This window comes from Triturus cristatus, chromosome 9, assembly GCF_964204655.1.
Source record: "Triturus cristatus chromosome 9, aTriCri1.1, whole genome shotgun sequence".
Lineage (NCBI taxonomy): Eukaryota > Metazoa > Chordata > Amphibia > Caudata > Salamandridae > Triturus > Triturus cristatus.
This window is the reverse complement of record NC_140592.1, coordinates 229,651,968-229,672,836: the sequence shown is the minus strand read 5'-3', so window position 1 is coordinate 229,672,836 and position 20,869 is coordinate 229,651,968. Positions and strand designations below refer to the sequence as shown.

Sequence of the window (20,869 nt, the reverse complement as noted above, 5' to 3'; positions counted from 1 at the left end):
AGCATTAGTTAGGAGCAAGTTGAGAGGTATAGATGCAGTTGTGAGAGGAGCTGGGGTGGAAGCAGAAGGTCTTCATGGGTGGTGGGACACCCGACAGGTTATCCTATCAGGAGAGGTTTCTCAAAAAGATGTGTTTTTAGCTCCTTTTGGAAGTGGAGATGGGATGATCTGGAGTGCAAAGGGATTTAAATTCTTAAGTGCACAGAAGGAAGACTGGCATATTGTGTTGTCTCTCTTGCATGTGCTGATTTCCAGTCTATTGCTGCTGCTGTGTGTTGTGCATGCACACAAGTGTTCCTCAGTTTGGTTGCAAGGTAAGGTAAAGAAGGTGAGGCTGCAAAGTTGATTGCTGGTGGAAGCAAGTGGGTTCCCAAGATCGAAGTGAGAACAATCATGCTTTGCTAGCAAAGACCTTTGGAGAGATATGCTGCTGCTTGAAGGGCGCTCTTACTCCTCTGTCTAGGTTTTTGGAAGATGTAACTAAAGCTAAAACATAAATTGACTTTATGATTGATACCTCATGTTCTAGGTGTCCACATGTTCTCCCCTATTCTTACTGTGACATATATTTTTCCTCCTACGCCTATCTTAGAAGAAGTCAAATCTAAGTAAACCTATGAACTGATCCATGGAAAAGCAACTATTGCACAGGCTGCAGAGTTTGTGTCCACAAGTTTCAAAGATATGTGTCGAAATAAAATCTTTGAAAAAAGTTGAGCAATTTAATTCTGGTATATCTGCTCATCTATCTGGGCCAAAGAGCAATTGAAGAGGAAAGTGAATATTTAAAAGCAAAGCGTTTGTCTATCAATTAATCATAGTTTGTATATCATCCATACCATCATTAAAGAAGCAGAAATGGAATCATAGAATTATTATTTTTTGCACACACTGAACAGTTTCGAACTAGCTTCTCTTTTATTTTAAGTCATTTACTGTATTGTTTGAGCAATACTTTCCAAACTGTGAAAGTGGTTTTAGAAGATAAAATTTGACATGGACTTTTAAAGTTATCTCACAAAAGCACATGTGCTTTGTCATGGGCTAAACTGAAGTGTCACTCTGAAACTAAGATACCGTTTCCAGTTCATTTTTAGAAATATAATAAACAGTTCATAAAGGATGGTGCAAGTCAAGATATGAATATCCAACTCTGACACAGAGAGATTGGCACAAGCTAATTCTGGTAATGTGCCTATACGTCTTAACCACAACAGCCTGACTCATGGGCATCCTTTAGGCCAGGAGAGTGGTTTCAAATGAGAACTTTAATTTTGCTCTCCAAGCCCTGTGGGTCCATGACGCTCAGTTTCCCGGGAGTCTGCAGTCATTGAAATGGAGATATTAGCATTGCCCTTCCTTCTCGACCAGCAAAGAACTCAACGCAGGAATACCCTGTGACAGAGTAACTTATGGCAGAGTCATTGTTTGTTATTCACCAAAGAGTATAGCTGTGACCCCTAACCCCTACTCATAATCCCCTATGTTTCCTTGTTAATTGCTTCTGTAAGGTTGTCATGTTATTTATTGCATTTTCACTTTTAGTAGGATGTTTAATCCCCTTTCTCTTACTCCACCAGAGTAAAGGATGTATGCGACAACTGCTTTCAGAGTCAAAGGCCATGTGATATATGTTATGTGATATCTATGGATGGGGTCTAAGGCTCCTTAATCGCACTTCAGTTACCCCTGTGATTTTAATGACATTGTACCTTATTTTATGAACAAGAGTTCAAATGTTTTTAGGCCAGCAACAAATGCACACAGGGATTCCTGACAGATATAAAACTTTTTTTTACCAGTGCAGAGATCTCTCCATGAGTGAGATTTCTGCATCCATAAATCCAAGTCGGGTGAGCCTGAGGGCATTACCGGGTGTTCCATAACATGGCTAACTTGGAAGTTTGTGAACACCCCCAAACAAGTACTTTTTTGGGCATTTACTATCATTCCCATTTCCAGCCAGGAAAGATTTGAATCGTAAAGATAACATACCGCTAGCGTAAATAGCATTTCAGGGTTGGAAATTTAAACAAATCACCCACAAATTTGGTGAGAGTGTAATGGAGGGGGGAGGAAAAAAATATGCATTTGGGCCGGGTAATCCATTACCCTTATATGGAGTTCTTCGCCATGGAGAAGCCTATACAGAGGGAATGGATTAAAAATAAAATCACACGATTTCAATACAAATCTGTATAAGAAGGTGCACTAGACACAGGTTTCATTGTATACACCTATAGCATGGGAAGCTTCACTAGACACAGGTTTCCTTGTATACACCTATAGAAGTTTTTATAGTCCAAAAAGTAGACAATCTGCACTTGGTCACATGTTTGCATTTCCGAGTGTTGATTTCCCACTTTTTTTCTGAATAATAATAATAATAATAATAATATGAAATTTGTAATGCGCTCAGCTTACCCAGGGGCGTCCCGGCGCAACAGACCAGAAGGGGAGACTCAGCTAGTCACTACTGTGGAAACAGGTAGGTCTTAAGAAGTTTCCTAAATGGTAGGATCTTGGGCTCTGAGCGAATCCTGATGGGCAGAGAGTTCCAAAGAGAAGCCACCTGCACCGAGAAACGCCTACCCCCAGAACGAGCTTTTCTTACTCTGGCTGACTGCAGAAGGTGTTTTTGGTCCGAGCGCAGCAGACGTGGAGGTTTATAGGGACGGGCCATATGCGCAAGGATAGGGGGGCCTTTGCCATGTAGAATTTTGTGGGCAGTACATAGCGCCTTAAATTTCACCCGCTCCTTCACGGGGAGCCAGTGAAGCGCTCTGAGAGCAGGAGCAGCAGACTGCCTTCTGGAAACATCCATAAGGATTCTCGCAGCTGCGTTTTGCACCTGTTGGAGAGTTTTAAAGGTCGCTTCGGGGGCACCGAGAAACAGCGCATTCCCATAATCGAGCCTCGATAGGATTAGGCCACGTATCAACAGCTTCCTTGCTGGATCAGGAAGCAAAGGTAGCACCTTTCGGGCTGATTTCAGTAAGCCAAAGCAAACCCCTGCGGTCTTCCTGGCATGAGTCCGGAAGGACAGATCTTCTTCCAATATATATAGCCCCCGTAGTTTAGAAACCCCCACTTCAAGGCTGGATTCAGTGACAAAGCAGGAGCTACCTTATTTATCAGATATCCGTGCAGATTGGGTCAGCGACTCTCCTCCGGACTTCTTGCACCTCTTTCAGTGGAGGCGCCCGAAGTGATCACCATTTTTCCATGCGCTGTTAGGCTCATTTTTATTACATCCTGACATTATGTCCTGATGGCTATTAGACCCCAGAATCTCTTCAAGCACTGTCTGGGCAATTCCTGATTAGCCCTCTAATTTTATTTTCATCACCCATTCCAAAGAAGGCGTATCGGATTCATCGTTTCACATAGTACTTGCAAGGACAGTTGTGAAATATTGGACTCAAAGTGAAAGGACCAAGCACACATAATATAGCAAAGACACATATACGTGGAAATACTGAACCCAATGACCAAGTTATACAAGTGACAGATGCATCAGCTGTTGCAATGTACCAGTATAAAATAAGGGATGCTCTCTCAGTGGGTCAGGGCTGAAAATGGTGTTTGACCCGCTAGAACGACAAAAATATGATGTGTTTGTACATCACAGCAGGTCGACTACTATGTCATCATATTTAAGATCAGTGCCATAAATTGCAAGATAAATCTACTTAAAGTTGAAGTTGCATTAAAAGGCAATCAAGCATGTGCTTTGCATACCTTTTTCATAAATAAATGTAGGCCAGTCTTGCAGTGTATAAATGTAAGCAAGATTAAACTGGCCTCTTTTATAATTGCTTTAAATGTTCTCTTGCAGGTATGCCCCCTGGTGATTTACTCACATGTTGTTGACATTTCAAACCCTAAGGGTTTGCTCTGCATGTCTGAGCTATGTTTTTGTTGGCTTTATTAAAGAAAGTAGAATGCATAATTTATAAGAGTCTTTCATCTCTGCTCTAAATTACTGCTGGTTTGAGCTGAAGGAGGTGAGAAGTGTAATTCATTACCAACTCTTCTTTCTTTCTCGCCACAGTCCTTACTCTTTGAAGCTAAATCTTGTCTGGAGTGAGGCAACCCACTTGTAAAAGGAGAAAAATAAGTTCACTCAGCGAATCCTAATTAGTAGAGTTCTCCTCCTCCTTCCCTTTAAGGGAGAGTGGGGGACCTAAGACTGCAACGAGTAAGAGTAGGGCTGGGAGTAATAATGATTACCGATAGGTAGGTGGATAATTGCTTCTTGTGATATCTATTGAGTGTTCATCGAAGGGGTGAACCCTGTTTTGCACTCTCAGCTTTGTCTATCACCCACCCCCTCCTTCACAAAAACATACTGGTTGATACATTCTGGCAAATTCCAATAGCAGTTCTGATTTATAGGAAAATTAAATAATGAGTGTCCACCTGCCTCCAGGGGTTATGCTATTCACATCAGTGATGTCATCAACGATGTCATATAATATGTGAGATCATAAGCAGTGAAAATTATATCTAGCTTAGTAAACTGTAACTTATCAATTTCAGTGTTTTTGTTTTGTTTTTAAACTTTAGTTTTTATCTCCTCACAACAATAATACTTTAAACTTTGCTTTTTCAGTGAGTTTCTGGATTTTTTTTTTACATAAGCTAAGATCTTATTACCATATCTAACTATAACGTCACCTTAACCTTTGTGTTTTTTCAGTGAATTTCTAAGGTTTTTTGGCCATGTTCAACATCCGCACACACCCAACCCCCTTTGGCATCCTACAGGCAACATCACCTCTGTGCATGGCCTTTGAATGTGCGCAACAGGGGGTCTGCGCAGGGTATGGCCTCTAGCCAGGCACTGCGTCCACCCCTTCACATGCAGCCATACACCCACTGTACACGGCCTTTGGCTGTGCATAGCAGGCTCCCAACCCTGCCGAGGCTGTCCAACTCCCCACTGCACAAGACCTTCGGGCATACGCAGTGGAGGGTTTGCCACAAGACCTTGCCTCTGGCTAGGCCTTCATCAAACCCCGTCACAGCCAGCCAACCCCCTGCTGCATATGACCTTTGGCTGTGTGCAATGGAGGGTCAGCCGAACAGCTTGGTCTCTGGACTGTCCCTGCATCCCAAAACCCTGTGTGGCCATCCAGCCCTGTACTGTGCATGGCCTTTCTTTTCCTGTTTCGGACAGCTACGATTCCTATGGGAATGAACACGGGAATTCAACAATTTGGGTCCCACCTTTTTCTTGGCCCCGCTTGACAGATCAGTGAAAAACTTTCAATGGAGGAGCCGAAGTGGATACAATTATTTTTTAAAGTTTCGTGGGCATTTGTCTAACATTACCAAAGTTATTAGAGAAACAAAAAGTGCTCTCCCTGTAGGAACTGTGGCCTAATTATAACTACACAGTGGTGAACTCCACCTGAAGTGGGTGCCGGGAGATATAACTTTTATGCCTGACATGAGGTAGTGGATGAGAATAACACTTGGGGACATCCGAACCAATGATGTAAAGGTTCCTGTGGCTAATTCTTCCCACTTTGGGGCATTTTCAAGATGGACCGAAGTCTTCAGCCATATTAAACTGGAGCACTGGGGGTGTGCTGGGTAGTGTAGAATGGTAACCCTAGTAGCCTCCAATATCTAACAACAAAATCCAATTGTAAGCAGTACCCGTACCACCCAACAATGTCAGAAACAGATGTTTAGTAGAACAAAGCTGAGTTGTCAGCAACCAGACATGGAATACATAAGGAATGATTTCACCTCTGGCCTACTCCCTTTGAAGTGCCCTCCAAGTGTCATATGTAAACACAGCAAGCCTGAAAAACAGGCTGTGACACTGTAATGTCAAAAAGATACCACCTGTGTTTGGAGTCTGACTGCTGGGGGGAGAAGAGAAGGTTCCATTCCCAAGTGTCACCTAACATTTGCCTCTGAAAAAGGAGGCCTATTTGAAGTGTAAAGTGTGCCCCAAGTGTCATATGAAAACCCTAGCAGACCTGTCAAGCAGGATGTGACATTCAAGCAGGACCTGACACTTTAATGTCAAAAAACATCCTCCCAGCCACCCCTGCAAAATCTGTCAGGTTCAGATAGGTAATTTCTGCCCATTCTGATTTGCCTATGGTTTGCTTCTTGGAGCAAGTTTGCACCTCATTCACACCTATTCAAATGCTAATTACTGATTGGATAAGTTGCAGTAGCTGGTGAGGAAAATAGAGATGTAGCTTTCAGGGACATCAAGCAGGGTAAAGGTAACTTTCTAAAAGTTACTTTTCCATAGTAACTAGCCGAAATCTGATTTCATGATTCAATTGGATTTTTAACTGTTATTAAAAATAGATGTTTAATTATTTTTCTACTTAGTCCAATTTCCAAGATACAGTATTCATATTTAATTTTGCATCCCAGTGCTTTCCAGTGGAACAGCTGACCCTGCTACAGTAAAAATGAGCTTGAGATGCTAGTCACTGCAAAGACACATTTAACATTAAACTTCTGCATGTCCTACCTGTAAATACAATGCACCCTGCCTGAGGACAATAAAGCCTACTCAGGGTAGAATTCTGAATATTTAAAAGGACGGTGTAGTGTTGCCAAAAGAGATATTTTCACAGGTCTAATTCACAATTATAACTTGCAAAGTCAGGCTACTGGTGGGAGACCTGCAGTTATGTTTACACTGTTGCTGTAGTGGATGGCAAAATGGGTACTATAGTCCACTTGTGACATTTAACTTACAGGCACTAGGTACATTTTGGTACCATAACAGGGCTTATAGGTAAGATAAATATGCCAATCAATACCAATTTTAGCATTTTGAAAGGTGGAGCATAAGCACTTTAGAACTGGTTAATAGGAGTAAAGTGAACAGAGTTCTTTAGCTAGCTAAAATAGGTGTCAGCAAAAGGCAAAAAAATGCAGGGTGACCCTGCAGAGAGAGCAACATTTCTAACAGTTCCTGAAATGCAAATCTCTGAATTGTGATACAGCTGCAATTTCCAGGCAGAACTCAATGATAAATATGAGAAATTAGAATAAAGAAAACAAGAGGAATATTGTACAAACCACTGCCCCCTATCACTTCATACAGGATGTATTTAAAATGTACAACTCTCACTTTTCTACCACATAAAAAATACTCCTCCATGATTATCACAGGTTTGCAGCAATCCCCCTCATATTCCCAATAGACACTTGGAAAATTAGATTAAAGTGGGTTTCTGTCCCAGTCAAAGTTAAAGCTTGAGCTGCCCCCGCACAGACAAAATATCCCCAGGAACCATGGAACAGGGGGTAAATTCCAGCAATTTGCTTTTATCTCAAGCTGATTAGGCCCACAAATGCCTTTTTTCTGTCCATGATAAAATATCATCATTAATGACACCACAAATTCTTCTAATACTGAATTTCATGGCAATTTTGGAAAAAACTTTCTTTGCAATCTCAATTTAACAGCTAGCATATAATGTCATGTGTACCTCCACTACTCATAGTTTCTTGACTTTGAATTATTGAACTTTCTGACAGGCACAATCTTGTCATTGCTACCTGGCGCACAAGTCATGGTTCCAGGACACAAGTCCTGTGAGCAAAATGAAGGTGAGGGAAAGTTACCTTAATGTTACAGCCCTCTAAAATGTACATAATGCTGTTAGAACATGTTTGCTTTGCGGAAGAGAGGTGTAAAACCTCCTTTTGCGTGTCCCATTATGAGTTCCCTGGAATCTGGTAAAACCTGCATAAATTGACCCGGTAAGTCCATGTTTGATGTCTGCAGAAGTTCTGTTAATGCACAGGAAGTGACCAATGTAACCCCAAGAGGCCTCTCTTCTCTGCCAAACAACTACCCAGAAATCTTGTCATCCACTGCATTGTTCGGTTACCTGCTTGTCTCCAAGTTCCACCCTTTTCTCTTAGCACCCCGTTTCTTTTCATCATTCCACTGCCTTGATGCTATTCTGTACCACCCTGCCCTCTGTAATGCTTTCTTGTCCTCACACTACTCTGATCTACCCCACCACCCTCACCTCACCCATCATGTTTTCCCATCCTTGAGACCTCTGTTTATCTCTTCCATTTACCACCTGGCTCCTTTATGTCTCTTACCTGCTTCCCCATCCCTGCTCCTATACCCTTGTGGAACACTCCTTGTGAACATGTCCCGCCTGCATGTTATCAGGCCTCTCACATAATAAAATCAAGCAACGGGAGCTGGGGTTGTCGATCTGGTCAATTAAATGGCAATATTGAAACCAGACTCCACCAAAAATGTGACCTGCATGTGTTGTTCCAAGAGACCATTCACACAGTCAGGAACTACAATACAAATCATGGGGCAGTGGATCAACCTGAACTTCTCTGGGGCAATACATTTGTCAAAGGACGAGACTGAGTATCTGCCTCCTGAAATCCACAGAATGCTGTCTTGACCAGATCACACAAAACTACTTTATTGCTACACTCCCATCAAATGCAAGTGAAGCACCAATGCTGGAAAGATGTAATGTTGCCCTCTGAAACAAACACACGATCACTCATGTTACCCAGCGCTGTATTGTGTGGTCCTACTCTATTTTTAGTATTTATGTGTAATGACCCTTGAGCCATTCATGGTTAAAATATTACATTTTTATATCCTCTGTACATTATGAAATGGGCTTTCAGCCAGCCTTCTTCAGTTATTAGATTATTTGGCTGAGGACTCTTCAGCCTTTGCCTCGACACGCTGACAAACACAACTTGGATCAGTCCTCTGGAATTGTATAGTTACACCTCTTTCTATTGGTTGTTTAGGTGTCTTCTGCCTTCTTTGGTATGCATGAGGGATTATTCTACTTCTGAAAAGTATACTGAATTATCACACCTTTTGTCACATTTAATTTTTTATCTCAAACATGCATTCAGTACACAAAGCAATCCATTTTTGCACTGAAACAGGTCTTTTTCAATGTTTTTATCAGTGCTCGTGTTGGCAAGTAATCTGCCTGCAACAGACTCATAAACATCTTTGTTATAATTGGCTTTACCAAACGACTACTTAAAGTTTATCCACTAGAATTCAGAGGGAACTGACACAATTAGTTAAAAACTGGTTTTTTAAAATTTTAACTATGACATATAACAAAGTTGATCAATTTATTGACCACTCAAGAATTTTTATATTCTCCATGTTACTTAAAATAAACGAAGGAGGCTTTCCCCCTTGTGAGTGGCCTATAATTTCAGGAATCAATCTGTATCGTCAAACCTAAGGGAATATATTGATTCTCGACTTCATCCTTTCATGCAGGACTTACTATTGAACGTATTAGACACCAAAGATATTCCCAACATCCAAAAAGCATCGTATGGCAAGATCATTATATTTTAATTATCATTGATTTGGCCAGTTTGCTCTCCCCATTTAACATCCAAGGCTGCCTAAAAGCTATGAAGACAATGTTGACGGTCATATCAGCACATTTCAGGTCAGCTAATGAATTGATTATAAAAATGCTTGAATTTTGTCTGCAAACAATTCATTTTCTTTTAATAAGGATGTTTACATACAGAAACGAGGGACTGTGATATGCTAGTCACTCACTTAGGATTGGGATTCAAGAACATTATCAAAAATTCCCAACTAAGACCCAAGGAATCACCTAATGGAGTATTTTAGCACACAACATGAGCACGGCAGGACATCCTGATTCTTTGGTCTGGACCACATAAAGAACAACAACAAAGGGGAAACCGAGAACTTATCCTCAGGAAACGTAAAAGCGAAAGCATAATACACTTGGACGTAATGGACTCAACAAAGAGACAGAAATTAAAATCAAAGAGTCTGACTATAAACTAATCCAGAATAACATTACATTTGGGAAAATAATTTTTAAAAAAACATAACATTGACCAAATTTCACATTGTATAAGAAAAGGGTCCTATATGGTAAGAATACAGAAGTCATTGCACATATTACATGTCAAGAATTAAAATGACTAATGTAACACTATTCATTATGTTGTTATTGCAGCATCTTAAGAATTTACTTGCCCACCATTATACTGTTACACTATAATTACCTGTTAAAATATGGATGTAGATCGCGTTCGAAATTAACTGTTAAAATATGTCATGTATCCGAGTACTGAAAAACCATACATCAAGCCATGAGCGTAAGATGTATAAGAAGAACTTAAAAATTGCAATCCCCCACGATATGTCACTAATTTACAAGCAAACACTACCTCTTGTAAAAAGACAGTTCCCACATTATATAACAGGCGCACTGTCCTTGTCTGCTCCATACTGCATCGGTTCAAACCTGTGTCTGCCATGGGAGCAGTGCATTATTGAAAGACAGAGTAACTGGTTGAAGCAGACACTCAGTCTTTCAGAATGTGGCATCACACGCATGCACTTCAGAGGGGGGACAGAGATCCCTCCTGTAGGCCCCTGATGTATAAACATCAAACATACAAATATAAAATGAGAAATTATCTTTACTTGATTGCACCTGACTGAAAGCATATTTGCAACGAAGTATAATAATATATGGGTCACTGATATGGAGTAAACATTGCAGTACAAAAGGGGGTGGTGATGGACGGAGCATCAGAACCAATCATACACTCACCCCCAGTCAACAGATCTGGGTTTGATCCATCACCGTTCTTTAGCCCACTCTGCCACCCCAGTTCAGAAATGGCCATATGCAAATCAGTCTGACCCTGTGCCTCATGGGAACAGTCCAGCCCGAACTGCCAAGCCATGCCTTCCCTGGACCGGAAACAAGCTTCCTAGGACCGGTTTCTGGCATTTCAGCCGTCTTCAGCCAGGCTTGCTTGAATCCAGTGGCAAAGTGAGCAAGGGACTCAAGTCTGAGCATACCCTGCCAACTTATGGTGAACAAAGCAGTACAAGAGTACCATGAATTCCTTACATCCAGGAAGGGTGTTTAATGGCCTCCGACATAAAAGCAGCAAGTTCATTACTACTTCTTCCATTCACAATAAACAACTACATAAGTGAGTATGTAGGCCGCCAAGAAGGACTTTACCTAACATGATACTTCGCCCCCATTAATTACAGTGCCAGACCTTCATCCTTCTAAGATGTATAGTTATGTTCACATATGAGACACCACACTTAGATGGCATCTGCAATTATGTTATATGCATATACAGTGGACGGATACACGTGACCTTACACCACATACCTTTATTGCAGCCACAACTGCACTAAGCAGCTGACAGACCATGCTTGACAGGGAAGGCAACGCGGTGTTGGTGCTTTTGGACCTCTCCGCGGCCTTTGACACCGTGCCCCACGCTAGACTGGTGCAAAGGTTGGTTGAGGGGGGTGTAGGCGGCATGGCACTGAGTTGGATCAGGTCATTTCTCAGTAATCGTCTTCAAACCATATGGTCCCCTCCGTTTGAAGCTGCCATCCCACCTTTGAATGTTGGGGTCCCGCAGGGCTCTATTCTGAGCCCTACTCTTTTCAATCTCTACATGACCCCTATTGCTTACCTCACTGAACAGGACGGGGCAAAGGTTGTATCGTATGCTGACGATACTCAGCTGCTTTTTACCTGTGCGAAGGGCGCCGAATTTGACGGTCATGCAATAAATACCTGTCTTTCTGAAGTCTTCTCGTGGTTGAAGGATAACCAAATGAAATGTAACCCGGACAAATCCGAGATTATCTTCTTCGGCCACCGCCCTTGTGAGATCTGGCATAACTGGTGGCCGCGGGATCTGTCCCCCCCTGGGTCGTCAGCGACCGTGGTCAAGAATCTTGGAGTCAAGATGGACTCCTCACTTTCTATGAAACCCCAGATTCAGTCTGTGGCAGGGACTTGTTTCGGGATTTTAAGAATGATGAGGAACTTCCTACCTTTGCTTTCTGTCTCTCACAGAAGAATCATAGTCCAGGCTTTGGTTACCTCACGTCTGGACTATGCTAATTCTTTGTATTTGGATCTCCCTAAGTATCTTATCTCCCGCTTGCAGGTGATCCAAAATGCGGCGGCCAGGGCTATTTTCCTGGTCCCCTTTAGCACTCGGACCTCTCCGCTCGTGTCGTCCCTGCATTGGCTGCCGGTTCAGAAGAGAATTTATTTTAAAGCCCTGGTTCTCGTGTTTAAAGCTTTCAATCAGATTGGAGCTCCTTATCTAAGACATAGGTTCCCCCGTTATGTCCCTCACCGTACTCTGAGATCCTCATCTCAACTCCTGACCTCTGTGCCGAAAATTACTCTTGCGCGGGTCGAAGGTCGCTCTTTTCAGGCGACTGCATCCGGCCTATGAAACAACCTCCCCCTGCCTCTGCGCCAGGCCCAGGACCTTCTTGCTTTCAGGAAAATGCTGAAGACATGGCTTTTCCAACTCTCAGTCGGCTCAACTAGCAGTTTGTTGTCTGGTACTCTGGTTTATCCCTCTGTTGTTCGGGTGCGTGTTCTTTATTCTAGCGCCGGGACACTCCTGGGAGTAGCCGCGCGCTCTATAAATACCCGACATAACATAACATAACATATGGGCTGCTGACCAGAATCATTGTAGCCACACTTCCACGCACAATTTCACAGAACTAAGGGTAAACGCCGCCCATATATGTATATGGTGCCCGCTACCCTAATACCCTGACATTGTTTCCCTTTATCCATGTGCCTCAACAACACTTGTTCTGTGACAATACTAGAAACTACCATTCTGTTTATTCAGCTACTTTTTTCCTCATTAGCTATGAGACAATGAGGCAAAGTATGCTGTGCATTTCTTCGTGATAAATGCATGCTGACACTAGTGCTGACTGAATATAGAGTACAATCCTTTCTCCCTTTCCAGAGCAAAACCATTAGTGTGTTTCACTTTCATAATCACCAGATGAATCATGCCTAAGTGGCTTTATGTACTGATAATACTGTGAATAAGAATTCAGCTACAAACTATGGGCCTTATTCACAAAGGTAAACTTGCATTTAAATGTAAGGTTTCCGCACATAAAAATATATGGTAGTCCTATCGCTTCATGTGCAGTCATTCCGCAATCATGGAGATACTACTTACACAAAAGTGTAAGTTTACCTTTGTGAATCAGGCGCTATGGGTTTCTAGACATTGAAATATGTTTAACAAGCGTACTCTTTCCACTTATAGAATGTTTCCCACAGATTACACTACTCACTCTATATGATATTGCCACCTAGAAATAATTTCTATCAAGTTTGTGTACTAGACATTATTCTGACATGACACTGGGATGTTTCCCAGCCTGGCTTTCAGCCAGAATGAACCACCAAACAGGGTGAAGCACATGATGGGTGCGCTTTGGAAACATACTTAACATAAGAATGTCAATGCAAGAAAAGAAGTAAAGAAACAACATATTAAAGGGCAACCAGTGCTATGTATTATACTCAAACAAAAGTCTGTGAAACCAAATGTAACAATGATGTTTATGAATGTAGAGTGTATATTGATATTTTCTAATACCCATCTGAGAGGCGGTCCTCGCCCATCCAAATCAGCATAACATCCAATGTACTTTGACTCCTTATAAAGAAGAGAATGCTAAGTGGGTATCTCAAGCCCAAGGCCCAATCATTACTATGACAAATAAGGTAGTCAGGTGGCATGCATGATCTGTACCCCTTTCATTTCCATGAACTTGGGTTTTTGGATGCCTGAAAAGGCTAACATTGTTTAAAATCTCACAACTATGGTATGTTGCATTACCAATAGTCTTTGCCTCAGGGTTGTCGACTGAACATGATTATGACATAGCTGCTACATAACACACACCATTATTGCATTCGTCATATCGAACTGGCTTTACCAATGCTTGTTTCATTTTGGCTCAAACTTTTTGAGTGATTTCAGACGTACGTGTGTCTAGCCATATCCTTGCTCAATGTTCTGTTATTTTAACACAAGGACACTCCTTTTGAAGTTCACTTTTAAAAAATCCTAAATATACAGGGCAAGACTGACTATTCTTCATTTTGGTATTTTCCCAGTGGGCTGCAGGCCGGTAGGCTACTTTCAAAGTAGGATGGGCTGCTATGACAACCCATACCTTCATGGCCCCAATTCTAGACGTTGCCTCCTGCAGAATGGGGCTGGTTTAAATATTTTTGCCAATGATGTTTTTTGGTTTAATTCTAGTCCAATAAATATGCAGCCAGAACCTGAACTGCAGTTATTTACTTGCTCAATACCATGCATGTGTGTGTTTTTTCTTGTGAGCGACAGGGTTGTCCTTTGGAACATGTTCCTAAATAAGTCAGCAATGTGAACATAAGTGCGATGACATTGTGGCGATCATAAGCACTGGATATCATCCCTCTAGCTTTCAGCTCTGTCAAATCCGGCCATCGCGCTACTCCATACATCAGGTGCTTTTATTTAATAGCAAAATATAGTAATTAATTTGAGCTGGTGGTTGCCGGTGGGGGCCACCAGCACTCCTCGGACGTTTACCAAGTGAAAAAGAGGTAAAACAAACAAAGCGGAAAGACGAGGAAGAGAAAAACTGAAAAACTGTCCAGTGATGGAAAGTAGGAGGATCCCACTGGATCCCATTCCCGGAAGCTATTTCTGGGCTGTACCTGGGATCTGGCCGACCCAGAGAGAGATGCTTAATTTGTCATGGTGCTATTTTCTGACTCTAGAATATAATTCAGCAGCACCCACACGTTTGTCTGCATTGGCAGCAACTTGCAGGCAGTGAAGGGGCTTTCTTATTCACACTTCCAGTTGGCCCAAAACAAAGGCCTGATTTAAAAAGCCATTAGTCCTCCTTTTCTTTGAGTATAATTCTGGATGGGAACTATCTTGAGCCTAACACCAAAGCAATGGAAAGAAACAAAGGCGCATGAATTTTAACCACTTAACAAGTACTTCAGAAAAACTATTGGATACAGGTTTTAACTTTGTTCAAACCCCCCCTAAGTAAGAGATGTGCTTGCACTGTAAGAATGTATGATTTATCTGTCTGTATTAAGAAATTGCACAAATATTGATTTAAATGGCACCTACTAATTGTTTTAATTTAATTATTTTATAGCGCACTCATCCCAGTGTAGGGTATTAGAGCACTTTACACAACACACACAGGCACAATAAATAACACAGGTGTGTAAATCAAAGTTACATAAGAGAAAGAGGGCAGGAATCACATATCACCTATACTTGTAGACATTATATGTTAAGAGTGAATGGTTGGTTGAAACACAAAGTAAGAATATAATACGTAATACAGTAATTGTGGTTGTCTGCAGTAACAAGACCTTATTCCTTTCCAAAAGAACCCTTCCTTGAAATATTAGAATACAAACACATTGATAAAAAAAACCAAGAAGGATAGGAACCCATGACAGTTTGCATGCAGCTCCTTGATGCCGATAAATAGATCACTGTGCTATATTAGAAGGATTGCAATTTATGATATGGAAGTAACTAAACAGTCTCAGTGTCAAAAGCAGTAGCCCACTTACCTCTGCAAATAAAATACCAATCTGTGATCTGCATGTTACAGGTTGTGTTGGCACATTTTCCCTCTGCTACTTTATGAGTCAAAACTGTGACTGGACAAAATGCAGAACATTCACCAGAACTGTGTTAGCCCAGAGTTATCTCACCGCTATTATAATGCCTTAAATAATGTTGGGTACACAATGATCTCTCAAGCAGTTGTCTTTATCCTGTAAAATATTGTAAAATGCAGCCTCTTTGTGACCAAATTACTAATCTAGAAACAGATATACCGTCCAATATGTTCTTGTTGCCAAGGTCTTTACTGCAGATTTTTTTTTTTAAATGTATGAATCCACTGTTATGCTCGCTTTTCAAACTCTGCCCCCTCGTGACTCTACCCTAATTTCATTTCCTCTGACAAACCTTGATCCCCCAATGTATGGGTTCCTGGAGTAAATTGTTTCCAATTCCAGTACTGACATTTTGTCACAAAGGGAGAAAGCAGGAACCTGCAAGAGTGACATAAAAGGACAGGGAGTGTCTGGTTGTGGATTAAAAAGGCCTGAGATAGATTCCAGACTAGCCGCGGTATTCGGTGCACTGGTTCCGCTGCAGGTTCTGAGCAGAGCTTTGGGCACCGGCACTTGTTCTTCTACAAATTAAGCACTTACAAAATGGATAGTAAAGCTCGAGCACAAATGCTGTTGGAACACTTTGATTTCTGTATTTCTATTTCTTTTTTAATTTTAGAATATTTTTTATTAAAGAAACATACAATATAAGCATTAGATGAGCTGGTGCAGAGACTGAATTTATTTAAATTCTTAACTAAAATTGCACATGCGTTAAGCACTAGGCACGTGCGCTCCTTAATTAGAATTGTTATTTATATCCATGCATCCTTCTGTATGAAGTCAAAATTGTAATCAGAGAGAAAGAGAGGGGCCGTCATTCATATTTTTGCACCCAATAATTAAAATGTTTGAGCTCCGAAGGCTAGTCTTGAAGTCTGAATTGCGATAATCTTCGCCATTGTCTTGTCGCAGATGTTGTCATTCAGCTAAAATGGCTTCACGCCTCTCACATCTCCCTTTCCTTCTAACCGTGCCAGACCCTGCAGTTGCTCTTCCAAGATTTTAGGTTGCTGTTGGTGGGGTGGGACACCTGCCAGTGTCAGGGGGCGGTATTCTGCCCCTGCCTCTGTTTAGTGAACACCTGCCACTTTCAGGGGGAGTCTGACAAAACTCGACAAAAATAGTCTCCCTTTACAACACATCTACATGTTGTCACACTTCAAAAATGTGTCCCACAGATTGTAAAAACATGTATGTCATATTGGCTCATTAGTACTCATTAATTGTGACAATCACATTCCTACATAGTTAACATGTCTTTGATGTCAAAAAAAGCTTTGGTACCTATTTAGTAAACCTGAAAAGGTTACTGAGCCTTATAAGACACAAATCACAGTGTGAGGGGATTCGACGGTACAAGACAATGTAAGGAAAGCTTTACCCACTATAAAACATATTTTGAATAGCATTATGAACCGAATTCACAAAGAAAGTAGTAGATCGGAACTCTCAGATTTGTCACTAGGTGCGATTTTAGATTTACTAAACATTCCCAGGAGTTTTCATAGAGAGTTGCGCCAGGGGCAGGTTTCCATGCGTCTCCTGGGAAAACCATGCAGCATTCCCAGGGGCGTTCTCCATAGAGGAGAGGCCTGCACAGGGAGAATAGGATTCCTTATGCAAACACACAGTTTTTGCTTATTTTTCCCTCTACAGGAAATTATTGTTCCCTATGGATAGATCCCTTCCCTGAAATCCCCGCCAGCGCCAAATCGGAGGGTGGGTGGGTTGATCCATTCCATTTACCCCAGCTCTTGGCTGAAGTAAAAATCCAACGTTTTCCATGGTAGCAAGCAGAAGGAGAGAGAGGCATTTGTAAATGCTGACCAAAGCTTTCATGTTTATGGGCGTTTACATACTTCCAAGACTCACCACGCTTTAAAACACTCACTTTCTCACCCCATGAGAGTGATTTACAGGTACCTGGAACTCAGTACTAATTGCAGGGGATCTCCACACATTTAAATGGGTTTACAACTCCCAGAAGTACTTTGTGAATTCCTGGCAGGTGCAAAAAGGTAAGTATTGTTGTAAACTTTAACTTACAACCAAATGTATCTTTCTGAATAGCATCCTATATATTCATATTGTTGACAACTCAAATTTATTTAATTTCATGGGGAATCGGGCCACAGGGAATGGAGAAATTCTGGTACCATATATATTGCCATTAAAATTAAGGAAAAGGTTGAGGCACTAATCTCAATTCTGTTAATTAATTACAACATCAAAAAAATTATTACAGAAAGCAGACGTCAGTTAACCAGTCAAGGGAATTTGCAGAAACCAGAATCATTATAAATGCAAAAAATGCAATGTGCCTTTAAGGAGTTAAATAAAGACAGACACATTTGTGGTGTGGTAATTAGTCATATTAATAATAGTAAATAGTGAATAGGCCTAAATCCAGAAAGGACCACAAGCACCTAACCCTCTCTAAGCAAGGAGCTGAATGTCTGGCTCCATCAAATATAATCTAATAGAATCTCTAAATACCCACAAGCAGAACGGTGACAACTCCACTCACTTAGAATATCATAAAAAATCTGGCTGTTTCCAAAATTCACTTCTTTTATTATGTTTTGAACAAAGAAAGCAAACAGTCTTCATAGCAAAGTATGTAAATGTGCTGTGCTAAAATCTTACTTTCACAGCACCAATAACATTCTGTTTTTTTTAACACATACTTGCATATGCTAACAATGCACATAATTTGCTGGGAATGCAAACACCAAAGCAAACAATGAACTGCTTTTGCACATAAATAACATTTACATGTTTACGAAGGCTTAGCTGAGTGGCCTTATAATGTTGCAACATCAGAACATCTTTTCCCAGGGAAGTCCGTGAAACATTATTTTGTTACAAGCAAGTAGAGACCATGGTTTGCAGCTAAATTAAATTGATGTTCTGGAAAGAAAAAGAAAACCTGATTCTGAAGGGCTTGTGTACACAATTGAACAAGCAGAATTTTAAATGCTGCAGCCCTACGCAGCCTAGTCATGCCAACCAAATCCCACCAAACAGAGGCACAATGTTTTAATATGCAAATATGCTCCCACCATATCACAGTGTTGTGCTTTTATTACCTGTTGGGCAGCATAGGCATTGCTTTAGAACACACATTATCCTTTTAAAGTTATTGGAAGGATCCTAGTTTAAGGGAGCATTTGTTTTGTACTTTGAATATGATTTACTAAAGGTTGCCTGGTGCTTGTGTGGCGCATTGCAACTTTGCACGTGGTAAGTAAATCAACTGAGTGCTCTGTGTCTGGCTGAAGATCTTTCATGACTTTTGGCAGGTTGAAGGCCCTTCTTGAACATGTCAGTGGGTGTTAGCAGTGCTAAAAGACCTTGATAAAGTTAGCATACTTAAATAAATGGTTTGTCAGTGTATGACTAACAGATCTGCATTGAAGTGACTTCGGTGTGACTTAACAGTGCATATAGGTTTCCATATTTTAAAAGCACTTGATAGCCATGCACTTGCCTTTCTTGATCTTGTTGTGTGCTTTATCATTTACAAAGTATTCACTTTGATGGGGCTGGGTTCCAGGTTCTAGATTTACTCTGGAAACCCTGGTCGATGGCTCGTTGGTTCCTGATTAAAAGTGCAGAGGGGAGAAATAACATTTGCCAATCATATATCCCTATTCCAATTAACTATGACTCCAAAGAATCACAGACTCCCAGTTCTAAATTTAGTTAGTTTACTACAAAGCCAAGTACAATTGGACATACAAACACCTCAAAATGAGGGTGTAGAAATACATTGGATCTAATACAAAGCCAAACCTACGGGTAAAGGTGAGTCTATTCAACAAACAGAGAATGACCAGTTCTAGAATCAGGAGGCAGAATATAACTGTGCCAACGTCAAACGTCTTCTTCATTGGAGGTTCGTAAGTAAAAAGCATTAGTCTGTCCCTACACTACCACTAACGTGACATCCCTACTTAGCATTTCTCAGGCAAGTTCAGGAAATAGGTGTCAGCACGTAACTACGTCCTAAGAAGTGCACTCACGTTAAAAGGGACAAGTAGTATAAAGCTATAGAACTCTTTCTAAGATGCTCCTTCCTCTCTACAGATCTCGCCAAGAATGCCCTGTGCTCTGTCTCTAACCCCAACACCAAAATCATCGGACACACCCATTGTCACATCACGCAATCGTTCCATCCAGCTAGACACCTCCTCATAGGTAACTTTCTGTGTGGTTGTGATGCTCCCAGCTCTGGCTCGCGGACCTTGATTCCCAGGGCTTCTCCAGTGAGAAAGAACACCGTCCCACATTATCAGCAACGCTTGTTCATATGTATTCTCTCCTCCCTAAGCATAGGTCGTAAAACAAAAGCATTATTCTAACTAACAAGAAGAATATATCCACCTACAACAGAAACGTGAGAAAGAAAGGATTCTGCATATTCATGAACATTATGAACAACTCATCTAGAGAGCCAGGGAAAAATACACAAGAGGTCTACAAATTCAGCTAACATAAGAGTCAATATGAAACTTCATTAATCACACGTATACATGAGCATTATTACTGTGCACGTTTGAATCATGGCATTACATAACAACAAATTAATTTCTCATTTGTCACTTGTGAAATCAAAACATTGAAGCTTCATCAAGTAAATCACAATTACATCGTTAGTTTCTCCTCGATGCACAAAATATCCCTATAACTTCACTTTACATGTTATTACATTACACATTCTAATAACCAAATGTTAGCATTACAATGGAATATATACAGGTGCAAACTACTTGTGATTATAATGCACCCCTACAAATTAAAGAGCACAATCGCGCTCCATCAGTCTTGAGACAGCTGGAATCTCAGCCCTCCAAACATAAAATATCCAGCGGGTAAAATTTAATAAGAGAGAAAGACATTCTTTGTCGAGATATTAACACGTTACATCAAACCAAGAGTGGTGACACATGCGCACATATACTTCATCATGCTGAGCCTCCTGTAGCGTCATGAAGCAAATGCGTGCATGCATGATGACCCATACATATGTATACATTATCTTGCTTGTGTTTTTTAAACAAATGCTGACCAGCATTGGCAATATCAATAACAATGTTTTTTCTTTTTACTAATGCTGAAAATCATCCGCAATAAACATTGATCTCTGCAAAGGAAACAAGCATTCGCAAAACGAGTAACTTGCCACTTATTATTAAAAGGCTAGACTGTTTGGCTTTAACAGTGCTTCTCTGTGCATAATGTTCTAGACGAGGGTAATGTCTGTCCCTCTT

The 20,869-nt window shown here is 41.0% G+C and overlaps 1 protein-coding gene across 3 annotated transcripts in view; it reads left to right on the top strand.

Moving 5' to 3' along the window:
* The window catches only part of FRMD4B (FERM domain containing 4B), a 558,786-nt gene that overhangs the window by 322,952 nt on the left and 214,965 nt on the right, over nt 1-20,869 (top strand). The window lies entirely within an intron of this gene.